This window comes from Mustela nigripes, chromosome 3 (genome assembly GCF_022355385.1).
Source record: "Mustela nigripes isolate SB6536 chromosome 3, MUSNIG.SB6536, whole genome shotgun sequence".
In the NCBI taxonomy this organism is placed as follows: domain Eukaryota; kingdom Metazoa; phylum Chordata; class Mammalia; order Carnivora; family Mustelidae; genus Mustela; species Mustela nigripes.
Window position 1 is genome coordinate 189,532,001 of NC_081559.1, and position 12,184 is coordinate 189,544,184.

Genomic DNA, 12,184 nt, shown 5'->3' on the forward strand with positions numbered 1-12,184 from the left:
AAATGCTTTTTCTGCATCAATTGAGAGGACCATGTGGTTCTTCTCTCTTCTCATATTAATTTGTTGTATCACATTGATTGATTTGCGAATGTTGAACCATCCTTGTAGCCCAGGGATGAATCCCACCTGATCATGGGAGCCAAGCCCCATAAGGTCAGGGATGAAGGCATATTTTAAATTGGTTTATTAGCCATGATGTTAGTTACAAATGACAGAAAGCCAACTCCGTCTGCCTCGGGGGAGAAGTGGAATAATGGTCTCAGAAGACTGGGAATTTTGTGGGGTGGGTCTGGCTTCAGGCACACTGGCTCTCTCCTGGGAGCCAGTCTGGCTGTCACTGGCCATTTGTCTCTGCTCCTCCGTCAGCCCTGGCTCAGTGTCACATAGTCTCTCCTGCACGGGGCGGAGAGGGCACCCAGCAGCCTCAAGCTTCTGTGCCAGTAAATGGCCGTCGTCTCCGCCCATAGCATTCCTGTGGCTGATGTGGTGGGTCTTCCTTGGGTCTTACACCCTGTGTGCAAACCCAGGCTGAAGGGATGGCATCTCTGATGGGCAGGGTTGTGAGCTCACTTCCGAGCCACAGAAGGGGTCAGCCCTATCAAGCCTCACAAACAGAGCCTGAAGGATGCTTTTCTTGATCAGCTGAGGCATGGTGACTTTGTTTGTGTGTTTCCTGGAGACTCGGTGGCTCTTTTAAGGTGGATGCATTTTCCTTCCACTGTTTTTTATCTAGTTCTCATCTGCGCTTTTAAAGTTTTGCTCTTTTGCACTTTCATTTTCAGTGCATTGCCTGATGAGTTTTGTTTGGAGTTGGACTTCAGGGGACACTGGCTGTGTTCCCTTGAGCAGGTCCATCCCCGAGTGTCCCTCACCCGCCACGTTAGAGACTGTCAGTGTTGACCTTTCAGTTCTCAGAGAGGATGAAATGAAACCAAATGCTGGAAGGTGTTAGCACAGTGCCTGACATATAGAAGGAGGCTGGTCTGTGCCGGCGCCTTTCCTTCCAAACGATTGTTACCTTTGTGAACCTCCTGCCATGTGACAGGTCCTGTGAAGCTCGCTGGGTCTGCAGAGATAAAGAAGCATCAAGGAGGTGATGTAGTAATTAGGATTTTTTTTTCATGCTATAATACTGAGTCCAGAGGATCAATGAACCCTCAGGGAGACGCATGCTCTCATCTACAGTGAAATCATGGAATGGCCCTGGTGGAAAGATCATGGAATGGCCATGGTGGAAAGATCTGCCTGTTGAGTGATGGTTAAGGATCAGGGATTGAGGTCAGGCATGCTTGGTTTCAAACCCTATTCTTCGATGTATAAGCCCATGACAACTACATCAACTGTGTGAAGGTTCAGATTCCTCATCCTCCAGTTTCCAAACAGAATTCCCTTTCTTCTTGTTTTAAAATAGAATTGGTTTTCTGAATTTAAAAGAATGATGGCAGGGCACCTGGGTGGCTCATCGGTTTGCCTTCAGCTCAGGTTGTGATCTCAGGGTCCTGGGATCAAGCCCCATGTTGGGCTCTCTGCTCAGCAGAGTTCTCCCTCTGCCTCCGTGTGTTCTCTTGCTCTTGTGCTCTCTCTCAAATAAAGAAAGAAATTCTTAAAAAAAAAAAAAAAAAGAAAAAGAAAAAGAATGATGGTTGACAAATGAAGCAATTAAGCTATGAAGGCAACCAATGGATTTGGTCCCAGTGAGGGGCCTGCTGTCCTGGTGCACCAGGGGCATTTGGAGAAGAGGCATTGCAGACAGGTGGAGAAAGCAAGTCTGTGAAGGGTCCCCAGTCCACAGAGAAGATTGTCAGCCCAAAGCTGCAAATGGCGTGGTCTGAGACAGACCATAAGAATTATTGGTGAAGAGAGAGCAAGTTGTATGTCCCAAGAAACTTCCACTGAAAGCCCATCAGCCTCGTGGTGGTCAGTCCTGGAAAGGCCAGGCTGAATTAGCAGAAAGTGAGAATTCTGGAACATTGTTTTAGAGCCATGTTGCATTCATCACTTCTAAAGTAAACACTAAAATGCAGACTGGGCTTAGTTTACCGATAAGGAGAAGTTTCCTGTTTAACTTTAAAGTTTTCGGAAGGAATATTTAATTGGTGGATTGCTGTTCTGCTAGACACAGGAGGCCAAGCTGTCATCCCTGCTCACTAATCCATCATTCTAGTGGGAAACAGTCATGGACACAGAACATAGCGGAGGGCTGCCTTGGAGACAGAGGTGCACACTGGCAGGTTGGGGGTGGGGCAGCCAGGAAAGGGAGCTGAGCACATGTTGTTAGGAAGGGAAAAGGATGCTCATGTGAAAGGCCTGGAGGGTGCAGCGCTGCCAGGTGTGAGAAGGTCAGGTTGTGTGTGGGTCTGGGGTTGGTCCCAGAGAAAGGAGATAACTGCACGTGTGCTGTTGGACAAGCGTATCTAATAGTTCAAAGAGACTGCGTATTATTTGCTTCTGTATCTTTCAAAAACCCCATCACATTTCCTCCTCCATATCAAGATATTATAGCTTTGGTAAGAATGGATGAACGAATGAATCATGCCAACATCTTGAGTAGCGTGGCTGGTAGAAGTATAAGGAAGGGGATTTACATGGAGGAAAGGATCCTGAGTGTCATGTCTCCAGTAGCAGAGCAGAGATGGCCCTTGCTGAGGCCACAGGGAGCTCTGAATGCGAGTTGCTGTGGATTCAGGTGAACCAGAGACTGATCCCGGCCATGCCAAGAATGCTGTGTGTGCTTCTGGCCAACTCATGGAGCCTCTCAGAGCCAGCCTTCCTTCCTTCCTTCCTTCCTTCCTTCCTTCCTTCCTTCCAACACAAGAATGTTAATATCAACGTGATTAGTCAGCACTCCCATCACCCACAAGGGACAGAACACCCAATTTGAGATCAGTTTGGGAAAAGAGGAGATCATTGATTCACGCAACTGAGATATTTGCGTGCTTTGGTCCAAGGACACAAAGACAGGTGTTAAGACCCCATTTTTCTGCCATTCGTTAGCTCTGCTCTCCTCCAGGCTGGCTCTGTTCTCACAAGCAGCATGTGGGCAGGTGAGCCATTCAGACTCTATCAAAAAAGGAGCCTCATCCCATATTCTAAAAGTTCAAACACCAGCTACAAAGCAATCATTACGTTTTACTTTTCAAGGCAAGCACTGTGACCCCTCTCCAGATCGTCAAGCTTTCTGCCCCCAGACAAATTGTGTGATACCTTTGTAGATCCTCCATTTTTTAGCAGGGAAATATGTTGACGTCCTTCAAGGGTATGTAAGCAGCATACCTCTTAAGTAGTCTTTTCTGAACATTGTTCCTTTTCATTTTCTTTTCAGCATCTCTAGTTCTTTCCTTTTTCACCGAGCACCATGAGAACCCCTTCTCCTCTACTAATCTGAAGGTGATTATTCAAGGGGCTGTCTCAGATTTCACTGATTAGTAACATAAAGCCAGGGATTGCAGTACATTAAGGAACAATGCTTTCCCCTCCTTCCTTCCTACAATACAGTTCTCAGAATGGCAACGTTTTATTTTTACATGTCATTTCTGAGTCTTAGTTTCCACAGCACAAAATTGGGCGCGCAGCTCCAGTCTGCCGTTCCTAGATTCAGGTCTGGTACCAAAAAGATCTGCTATCTTTCCTTCAGTTAGGTCTTGTGCCCATCCTGGACTGAAGCCTTGGGGCTGGTGGGAAGGGCTTTAAGAATTGGCATATGCCGGATCACACGTGCTTCAGCAGTGGGAGTGAGGTCAGCCACACCAAATGACGCGGATCAGGAGGGATGGTAGAGGGATTTGCCCAAAAGCAATTCAGGGTGCTGTTACTATAAAAAAGGAATGACTGCTGGACCATGGCCAACAGTATCCAATATACTCTACTCCTTGATGATTATGCGAGGATGGACTAAGATGGACTATGGAAAGGTCCTGGAATGTGGTAGGTACCCAGTCTACACACGTGACCTCCTGCTTCAGGTAGTTTAGTAGAGGAGAAAAGGGCGCTACTTCTAAGGGCAGCCAATCCCAGCATTTCCTCTCATTGCTAGTTTCATTGAGGTATAATCGAGCTACGAAAATTGTACATATTTAATGTATGCGTTTTAATGAGTTTGGGCATCTGCTTACACCTGTGATACCATTCACTATAATCAAGTACTAAAATATCCATTGCCTCCAAAAATCCCTCTGTGTGTGTGTGTGTGTGTTTTGAAGGAAGAATGCCTAACATGGTATCTATCCTCCTAACACTTTTTTTTTTTTTTTTTTGAACAGGCTCCACTTAGCACAGACTCTAATGTGGGGCTTGAACTCACAACCCTAAGATCAAGACCTGAGCTGAGATCAAAAGAAAGGCGCTTAATAGAGGGAGCTACCCAGACGCCCCTATCCTCCTAACATTCAAAAATGCCCAGTGTTGGGCACCTGGGTGGCTCAGTTGGTTAAGCAACTGCCTTTGGCTCAGGTCATGGTCCCGGAGTCCCAGGATCGAGTCCCGCATCAGGCTCCCAGCTCCACGGGGAGTCTGCTTCTCCCTCTGACCTTCTCGCCTCTCATGCTCTCTCTCACTGTCTCTCAAATAAATAAATAAAAATATTAAAAAAAAATGCCCAGTGTTTTACTGTTAACTATAAGTACTAAGTGGAACAACAGATCTCCTGAACTTACTTATCTTGCATAACTGAAATTTTATACCCATTGAGCCATGATTCCCCTTGCCTCTTTCCCCACTTTCTGGCAACCACTATTCTAATCTCGGATTGTATGACTGTGACTAATTTAGATATCTCCATATGAGTGGAATCATACAATATTTGTCCTTCAGTGACTGACTTATTTCGCTTAGCGTCATGTCCTCCAGGTTCATCCATGTTGTGACAAATGGTAGGAACCTCCCCTTTTCAAGGGTGAATATTATTATTTTGTAATATATGCCAAGTTTTCTTCATCCATTCACCTGTTGATGGACATCTGTGTTGTTTCTGTATCTTGACTATTGCGAATAATGTTACAATGAACCCAGAAGTGCCAATATCTCTATAAGATCCCGATTTTAATTCCTTTGGATAAATACCCAGAAGTGAGACTGCCAGGCCATAGGGTAGTTCTAGCTCGAATTTTTTGAGGAACCTCCATACCTTTTTTCCGTGGTGATTGCCCCATTCTGTATTCCCACCAACAGTGTGTAAAGGTTTTAATTTCCACATGTTTGCCAACTCTTGTTTTTATTTTCTCTCTCATTCATTCATTCATTCATTCATTCATTCTTTCTTTCTTGTTATTAGATATCATAAGGTTTGAGGTGGTATCTCATTGAGGATTTGCTGTGCATTTCCCTGATGATTAATGATTCTGAGCATCATTTCCTATATCTGCATGTCTCCTTTGGAAAAATGTCCATTCAAGTGCTTTGCCCATTTTTAATTTTTTAAAAATTTTTTTGTGATTAAATTATATAGGTTCTTACATGCTCTGAATATTAATCTCCCCTTCAGATATATGGCTTGCAAATATTTTTCTCCCATTTCGTAGGTTGCCTTTTCACTCTGTTGACCAAGAACAAGAAAAGTGTGGCTACTCTCGCCACTTCTATCCAACATAGTACTGAAATTCCAGATTAAGTGATCAGTCAAGAAAAAGAAATAAAAGACATCCGAATTGGAAAGGAAGCAATAAAATTGTTTCTGTTCATAGGTATCATGATCTTATGTATAGGAAACCCAAAATATTCCACAAAAGAATGAACAAACAGAAATCAAATTGTATTTCTATACACGAATAACAAACTAACTGCAAAAAAAAAAAAAAAGCAAAGAAAAAAATCTCATTACAATAGTATCAGAAAGAATAAAATGCTTAGGAATAAATGTAAACAGGGAGAAGAATTTGCATACCTGAAACCACTAAAACATTGATGAAAGAAATTAAATCAGACATGATAAATGGAAAGCCATCCTATGTCCATGGATTGGAAGAATTACTGTTGTTAAAATGTCCATACTACCCAAATGATTTATAGATCAATGTAATCCCTATTGAAAGCCCAATGATTGGGAAGATTTGGTGGCTCAGTCGGTTAAGCATCTGGCTTTGGCTTAGGTCATGATCCTAGGGTCCTGGGATCAAGTACCACATCAGGCTTCTTGCTTAGTGGGAAGCCTGCTTCTCCCTCTGCAGGCTGCTCCCCTTGCTTGTGCTCTTTCTCTCTCTCTGACAAATAAATAAATAACATCTTAAAAGAAAAAAAAAAAAACAATGATTTTTTTTTAACAGAAACAGAAAAAAAAATTCTAAAATGTATGAGGAAACACAGAAGACTTCAAATAGACAAAGCGATCATGCATAAGAACAAAGCTAGAGGCATCACACTTCTTGATTTCAAAATATGCTGCCAAGCTACAGTGATTAAAATGGCCTGGTACTGGTATTGAAAACACACAGACCAATAGAACAGAATGGAAAGCCCAGAAATAAACCCATGAATATACAGTCAACTGATCTTTGCTCAAGGAGCCAAGAACACACAATGCGGGAAGCACAGTCTTCAACCAATGGTGTTGAGGAAACCAGATATCCACAGAGAATGAACTTGTACCCCTATCTTGCAACACACACACAGCTCAACTCAAAATGGCTTAAACACTTAAATGTGAGACTTAAAACCATAATTCTCATGGAAGAAAAACAGGAAAAAATCTTCTGAATATTGGCCTTGGCAGCGATTTCTTGGATATGACACCATGAGTGCAGGCAACAAAAATAAAAATAGACAAGTGTGATTATATCAAATTAAAAAGCTTCTGCACAGCAAAGAAAATAACTGGCATTTCCTCCTGTCGGCTGTGGTCCTTGGTGAAGAAACATATTCTTTCTATGATGCAGGGACTCTACTTCATGTCTTGTGAGAATTAGATGAGTTAGCATATGTATTTAGAATAGTAGCCAGTGCACAGAAAGAGTGAAGCATGTGTGGTTATTACCGAGAAGGTCTGTGACCAATTATCCAGCAAAGAGCTCTGACCTCTGCCCATAGACAGTTAAATGTGTGGAAGGAATGGGTTCCAATAACCAGAAATCGTCCCTCAGTGTATGATGAACAGTCCTGGATCCCTAACTAAACAGTGCTGAGGGCCATCTGGAGTTCCTTGGGCTGATGTATGAGAATCACAGAGATCCAGGGCCTCCCTGGATAGGGAAGTGTGGTTAGAGACAAACAAGGTCCAGCTGGAGACAGAAAATCTAGGCTGGGCTGAAACGGATGGAGTTCAGAGGTCTGTCTCCAGCCCTGCAAGATTTGGGGCCAGGTCTTCTGAAGGGTTAGTGATAGCCAGCAGTGTGTTGGTAAATGTTAACTGCTGGCTTCACAGGGAGAAGAAGGAGCCTAATGTATAGTATTTGCCAATTTCCATGGTGTAAATACTCCCAGCCATGGCGGACTTCAAGCTCCCAATGTGATGTCATTTAACAAGAAGCTGGGAAACAGAAGTATGCAACTGGCTCTCATAAGCCTGCATGAGATCCACTGCCAGTTTCCTTTTTGGAGATTTTCAGCTCTGCCTCCCCTCTCTATCCTAGTATATGGCTACTATCACCCTCAAATCTGTCCCCTGGGCTTACAGGGTGATGTACAGTTCCGTGAATGCACTGTGCCCCTTCCCAATCACTGTCCCCTTCTTCTGCCTCACTTCCCCTTGATGACCCATCTCAGTAGGGATACTGTTTGAGGTTGACCAGGATGTGTACTGCACACACCCCAGGAAGCCATCAACAAAGGCTGGAGCTGTACAGGGCACAACCTATACCATGAGCAGGGACAGCTCAGTATACAAGGTTTTCCTTGCTCCAAGAAGTCTTCCTTGTCTTCTAGGCTGAGTTACTGTTGCTTCTCTGAGCTACTAGAGTGCTCTGAGCATCTCTTTTCTTCCCAAACTTCAAGTTGGTGTCTGTAAGGCATTTCCTTTAAGTTATTGAAAGAGCCTCTTTTAGTGTGTGTCCCTACTTCCCTATTGTAAATTCTTTGAGAAAAAGGACCAAATCACATTCACTTCTCCATCCCCGGTACCTACTGGAGCTTGTGATACAGTACAGTGTAGCTCTATCTGGGGTACTTTAGCTTAAGGCAAATAAAACTCAGGGGAGGTAATTAGAACTGCATCAGAAGGGACTGCATGTGAAGGGGTAATTGGATTTGTTCTGTGCAATCTCAGAGCACTGATACAAGCCTGCTGGGGGGGAAAAAGCATTCTGGGAGAAAGATGACAATTCTGTCTCAGGAACAATATTTTAACCGGCAAAACTCTTCTGGCAGGAGAAGGGCTATGTGGGAGGTGGCGAGCTCCTTGTCCCTAGGAATATGTAAGCCAAGGTTGAGAGATACACAGAAGGCAAACTAAACAGGGGCTTCTTTTGTTGATTAAGAGGTTGTGGCAGTCTGAGCAGGGCAGCCTAAGGGATTGGAAAAGGGAACAGAGACTGCCAGAGGAAGGAGGATGAATTTGGCCGGGTGTCGTGCCTGGGCAGGGCAATGGGAGGAGGGGCGAAGACGTGCCATAACAGAGAAATGTCTGAATTGTTATTTTAGTTCTTTTTAAATTGTGGCAAAATATATCTATCATAAAATGCAACCATCATAACCATTTTTAAGTATCCCGTTGAGTGGTAATCAGTACGTTTACACTGTTGGGCAAACATCCTCCTCCTCCACCTCCAGAACCCTTTTTGTCTCGCAAAACTGAAACCCTCTTCCCATCAAAAAACAACTCCCCGTGCCTCTCTCCCCACAGCCCCTGGCAACCACCATTGTATTTTCTGTTTCTATGAAGTTGATTCCTCTAAGTACCTCATATAAATGGAACCCTACAGTATTTGTCATTTTGTGGCTGGTTTACTCACTCAGCATAATATCCTCAAGTTTCAGCCATGTCCTAGCCTGTGTCAGGCTTTCTTGTTTTTTTCTAAAGACTGAATAATGTGCCATTGTGTGTCTACTTCACATGTTGTTTATCCATTCGTCTGTCGATGGGCACATGGGTTGTTTCCACCTTTGGGCTATTGTGAATAATGCTGCTACAAACATGGGTGTGCAAAATCTGTTTGTCCTTGCCTTCAGTTCTTTTGTATATAGACCCAGAAAGGGAAATTCTGGATCAGATGGTAATTATGTGTTTAACGTTTTGAGGGGCCATCATATTTTTTTTCTACAGCAGCTGCACCATTTTCCATTTCCACCCATAGGGCACAAGGGTTCTCTCCCATGGCTCTGCAGCCTTGCCAACACCTGTTATTTTGTTATCACTTTTTTTTTATGATGGCCACCCTAATGGGTGTGGGGTATCAGGCTCTGAGGCATGGAGAGAGAAGACTGTGAGGGGGCAGGGCACCTGGGTGGCTCAGTGGGTTAAGCCTCTGCCTTCAGCTCAGGTCATGATCTCAGGGTCCTGGGATGGAGCCCCGGGTGGGGCTCTCTGCTCAGCAGGGAGCCTGCATCCCTTCCTCTCTCTGCCTGCCTCTCTGCCTACTTGTGATCTCTCTCTGTGTGTCAAATAAATAAATAAAATCTTAAAAAAAAAAAAAAAGACTGTGAGGGGGCAGGAGCAGATTTAATGGGCGCTGTTTTATTCTGGTCCAGTACTCCCAGGCCTCCGCTCTGGTGCAGGTGCAAGAGAGCAGAGAAACCGCCACGGGTTGTGTGGGGAGAAGGGGTAAGAATTCTGGCATCAAGATCTGAGTCAGGATGGTTACTAGAATCTGACATTCTGGCTTTTTGGTCTTCTTCTATACTTGGATTCACCCCATCACTGAAACCACAGTCTGGAAGGGCACCAGAATCAAGCGCCTGTTCTAAAGGGCGTGTCCTGATAAGGCCGATCATGTTTTTAGCAGCAGTGGTTTCAGGAACACTGTTCCAGGGCTTCTGTAGCTGCTTCCTTGACACCACCGTACAGGTAGTACAGGTGGGACTACTTAGCCCACTGAGAGCCCCGCACCACAGTAAGCAAAAGGCCCAACCAGAGTACTGCCCCGGCAACAATGGTCACCTCTCTTGGCATCCAGAAGCAGAGGGTCAGGCCCCGGAGGGTGGAGAGAGCCCAGTGCAGGTTGTCCAAAGACACAAAAGCAAGTCCTAAGGCCCACTGGCCCTGGCTTTCCCACCCCTTATTAAGAGCCAGGCAACAGGGTGAATTAGAATCGCTCTCTGCCCCGTTAACTTGCAGTCTGGCCACATATACGCAAACAGTCACAACCACACGGTTGCTCCCAATGCAGTGAGCACCGATGGAAAGCAAAGAAGAGCTGTGCTGCACAGCCTGGGGATGAGGTCAGGGACATGGAGCTTGGTGAGAAGAGCAGAACAGAAGCATTACAGAAAAGTATAGACCACAGCGTTGGCCACGTGCCCGGGGCTCGAGAAGACCACTGCTGCTGATGCTGGTGGCGATGATGTCTGCCAGCCCAGAGCTCCCCTGCACAGCTCTCTTCTTCTTGGATGCTCAAAGCTTATTCAAGCAATGCCACTGTTGCTCCAAAGATGATCAGCCTTGTCACAACACGCTTTCTAGAACAGTGATGCACCATAGGAAGATACTGTGAGTGACATGTGTGGTCTTTCCTGGCAGCTACATTTAAAAAATGAAAAGAACCAGGTGCAGTCCATTTCCGTATTTTACTTAACCCAATGTACCTCCAAACCGTATCATTTCAACATACAGTCAGTATGAATACTACTCATGAGACAGTCTATATCCTTTCTTTCCTATTAAGTCTGCAGCCCCCAGGGTGCACCATACTCTGGGAGTATATCTCAGGTCAGATGTTTGGTCTCTACTCAAAATGCTTCATCGATATTCGAGTTCATGTTCATGAGATGCGGTCTCATAAAATTTGCAGTTGAAAAATCAGATGTGTATACCCAGTGGCTCCAAACATCTTCAAATGTTTTCCAACAATGATGTACTAATGTAAAAATATATTACTCTGTTTTAGTTTTTAAGTTTAAATTTAAATTATTTAAAATGAATGGAACTTAAAAATGCAGTTTCTCCCTCATACTGGCGCTATTTCGAGCACTCACTGGCCACATGTGGCCAGTAGCTACTCCTTGCCAAGCACCGCTTTGGAGCCCCAGGACATCCTTCTGAATGGTGCTCAGTGGGGCTCAAATTCTTTCTTCAGGTTGGTTTTAAATTCTTCAAAAAACACTCCCAACTCCCTGAGAGCCCTGCCATTTGCAGGGAGATCGTGGAGATTGATAAAGAGCTTAAGTTCTGGCTGGAGACTGAAGACACTTCAGAAGAGTCGCTTTTTGGCATGGTTCCTGGCTGGGATTGCCTTTGTGGTCCTAAAACCTAACCTAAAATGCATCTGAGTAAGAGGCTAACAGGCTTGCTTTCCAAATCCCTATGCCCAACTCAGGTCGCAGGACAGCGAGTGTGACCCGTGCACAGAGACACCGAAATCTCAGCAGTACTCACGAGTGCCGAGGCTCGGGAAACAAGACAGGCTGGGCGAGCTGGGCTGTGGAACCCCTCCCAGGCTATGCCGTCCCTCTGTGGCCAGACCCTGGCCGCACTATCCACCCAGGCCACACAATGGCTAAGGCAGGGCCAAGCATTTCAGCTAGGGGTAGTCCCATCACCTCCTCTTGGGAGCCTGGCCTCATAGCCTGCTTTTTCTTTAGCTCATTCTCAACCAAGTCTGAAAATGACTTACAGGTAAATAGCATCTTTAACTAGCATTGTATCCAGCGATGGCCTCAGCAGGTGCACACGTTGAATCCTACTGACAAAGATTTGGGGCCATTGAATGCAAGGAGGTCCCCATCACCCACACAAATTCTCCAATTTGAAAGTTTTCTTCCATGAACTTGATCAGGTCATCTGAGGATTACACGGTACAAGATATGGTAAGTCTCAACCCCAGCTCACGCATGGAATGGTGGGTAGTCCCTGGAGCCTTAGTGGGGATGATCCCTCCCTCTCCTCTTCTCTCCTGGCTACTCCCTTCCCCTTAGCTTCCATTCAGTCATTGAAGGCAACGTTTTAAAAATCACCCCATTCATGCAGGTCCAGGCTGGGAAATAGTGTTTCTGAGATTCATGAGTCTAGTTACGTTGCTTCCTACTGAGTCACCTATTTTAACCAAGACAGATACACGAACACATATGTATAAATACGTGTCTTCATAGTAGCCTCTCTTTTATC